Source organism: Branchiostoma floridae, chromosome 12 (genome assembly GCF_000003815.2).
Source record: "Branchiostoma floridae strain S238N-H82 chromosome 12, Bfl_VNyyK, whole genome shotgun sequence".
NCBI classification, from domain to species: domain Eukaryota; kingdom Metazoa; phylum Chordata; class Leptocardii; order Amphioxiformes; family Branchiostomatidae; genus Branchiostoma; species Branchiostoma floridae.
Genome location: NC_049990.1, coordinates 2,067,513 through 2,070,685, shown reverse-complemented (window position 1 = coordinate 2,070,685; position 3,173 = coordinate 2,067,513). Strand labels below are relative to the sequence as shown.

The 3,173-nt window shown below is 43.1% G+C and overlaps 1 protein-coding gene across 1 annotated transcript in view; it reads left to right on the top strand.

The window, feature by feature from the left end:
* The window catches only part of LOC118427958 (zinc finger protein 729-like), a 64,873-nt gene that overhangs the window by 43,330 nt on the left and 18,370 nt on the right, over positions 1-3,173 (top strand). The gene's annotated exons all lie outside the window — the stretch shown is intronic.

The window sequence follows — 3,173 nt, the reverse complement described above, 5'->3', positions numbered from 1 at the left end:
GAGGTAAACATTCTAGTGCATGTTTTAACACCGTTTGTCTTGTCAATTTACTCGCGAGGCTAACAAAAGACAACGTGTCTTTGTGTTCCCACAAGCTATTCTAAGGTTTAGTTTTCTAACGTATGTTTTAGGAAATATCCCAACTGTCAACAGCTTTGAAGCGCGACCAAGACGACATGCGCCAACTATCTACCACTGTTGACGCCTTGAAGCGCAAACAAGACGACATGCGCCAACTGTCCACCACTGTCGATGCCTTGAAGCGCGACCGAGACTACATGCGCCAACTGTCCCACACTGTTGACGCCTTGAAGCGCGACCGAGACGACATGCGCCAACTGTCTACCACTGTTAACGCCTTGAAGCGCGACCGAGACGACATGCGTCAACTGTCCACCACTGTTGACGTCTTGAAGCACGACCAAGACGATATGAGCCAACTGTCCACCGCTGTTGACGCCTTGAAGCGAGACCGAGACGACATGCGCCAACTGCCCAACACTGTTGACGCCTTGAAGCGAGACCTGGACAAAGAACGCAGCCGAACCACCGCCTTGGAGCAGCGTCTTAACGAGATGAGTAAGACGCCAGGTAAGTTGGGTTTCCGTTGTAGTGTGTACTATTTGAGATAGTAAATTTTAAAAAAATATCATTATGTTGAAAACAGGAACTTTTGTGACATTATTAGTTTAAAAGAATATGTTGCATGTTATTAATGTTTTTGATATTCTTTTGCTGTCTTTATTTAGTTCTTGTTATGATGGGGTCGGTATGTTGGTATTCTGATGTTACCTGTATAAGGAATTGGTACCTTTTCAATATCTCACATGTCTATACGTTAGTTCGTGGTAAATGTTGATGTAAAATTGTTTTCCAGCATCTTGTACTAAAGGTTACACAATGTGGCGAGAAAACTGCTACAAGGCCTTCAACACAAAGAAGACCTTCAGCGGTGCGGTCGCGGCCTGTGGTGAAGACGGCGGCACCCTCGCCATGCCCCGAGACGGTGAGACCAACGCCTTCCTGGTCTCCTTGTACAAGTCCGTGAGCAACAGGGAAGCCTTCTGGTTCGGCCTGCACGATCAGCGCGAAGAGGGAAGCTTTGAGTGGGTGGATGGTTCTGCACTTGGCACGTACAACGACTGGGGTCAGAGTCAACCCAGCAGTTTGGGAAACCAGGATTGCGTTCTGTACTGGCAATACAAGTGGAACGACACAGGATGCGACTGGCTGTATCTCTTCATATGCCAGGCTGTTCCAGGTAGGTACATTTATGGGGGAAACCAGGATTGCGTTCTTTACTCTACATACTGGAAAGACATTAGGGAAGACTGGAACGGCTTATGCTACGTGCAGTATCGCTTCATATGCCAGGCTGTCCCAGGTACTTCTTATAACCATACCGTTTCGTGAAACCCTTCTTTCTAGCAAACACGGCACAGCTAAAGCCTCCATCAGACTAAGCCCTTTAGACCATTGGTAATTATAAACCATTTCAAAACACATCACTCCACCGTGATCTCATGTCTGAGAGCACATCACTCTATATCTCATCTCTGATGTTTGTTTTCAGGTCGTCCCTAGGCGGAACTATCTCCAACACTGTAAACCGGCCCTCCGGACATCTCCAGTAAACTACTAGCCAGTAAAACGATTCGGTTTGGCCGTATGAAGTTCATTCCTGTTTTGGCGGCGTTTCTTACAAACCGATGAACTGTAATCGCTTAAAAAGCTTCACACAAGACATGCCCGCAAACCGGCTCATCTGGACGTGTCCAGTAAAGAGAAAAATTAAACTAAGAGTCACAAAAACGATAAAATGTAGCAATGGGCCCAAACAGCACTTTGTTTACAAGTTTGTTGAGTAGTAAAATAACGCACGAGAAAGAGTAAATAGGCGCCAAAACAATTATGCATTTCTGTACAATTTTAGACACGCCTCACTTCTCATATATGTTGCAGAGAATGTACCTACGAGGGGCGTTCAATAAGTAATAACTCTGACCCACTTCCAGTTGTCTGATCTAGATGAAATTTTGCATGTTTAATTATTCATATCTCTATAGTTAATGTTGCAAAAAAAAAGCTCTGAACTAATTGTGGTTTCTGATTTACTGGTGTTTGAACTGAGTTAGGTGTGAAATGGACCAGGTGTGAAATGGAGCCAGTTGAGTGTCGCGCAGTGATCCGGTTTTTGTATTTGAAAGGACGCACACCAAAGGAGACTTTTGATGAAATGAAAGAAACTTATGGTGATGATGCCCCATCATATGACCTTGTAAAACGCTGGCATCCTGAATTCAAACATGGGCGGAAGTCTGTGGAAACAGCTCCCAGACCTGGTCGTTCCTCTTCTGCCATTGATGAGGCATCTGTTGGAGGACCAACCTGGGGTGTCCTACAAAAACGGTGTCCAGAGCTGCATCAAACGATGGGAGAAATGCATAACTCTGGGTGGTTCCTATGAAGAGAAAGACTAATAACTGTGCCAGGTATCATTAATCTCCTGCTATGGGAAATGAGTCAGAGTTATTACTTATTGAACGCCCCTCGTATATTTTGGCACGTAGCCCAAAGGTTTTACTTAAGGAACATTCTTGAAGTAGAAAGCTCCTGGTTTGACCGTATCAAATCCATTATTTTTTTTCTTTAAATAAATTTCAGATTTGCTAATAATCATAAATTACCCCAGGTTCTTGTTTTGATTGTGTGCATGCTTGCAGTTTTACATATGGATAAAGCAATGGGCCCAAAACAACACTTTGTTTCACGAGTTTGTTGAGTTGTAAAATAACACATGAGAAATTGTGAATGCCATGTATATTACTGTCTAACTGTAGACACACCTCAGTTCTCATGTGTATTACAGACAATGTACCCATATGTTTTTGCACGTAGCCAGAAGGTTTTGTTGTACATAGAGAAGTCTAGAAAGTGATAAGGTCGTGGTTTGGCAGTGTCAAATGTATTACTGCTTCGAATTCTTAAACGTTTCCTAAACACGGAAAACACTGACAAAATGCACGCGCTAATAAACTTACAACTTGATTGTTCTAACAGTAGACTGACTACTCTTTGTTGTTGTTGTAAACGAGGAAAATGCCTAATACCATAAAAACCTAAGTATTTATTGATGGAAGGTCCTTTAAAAGTTTCCTTTCTAAATACAAACT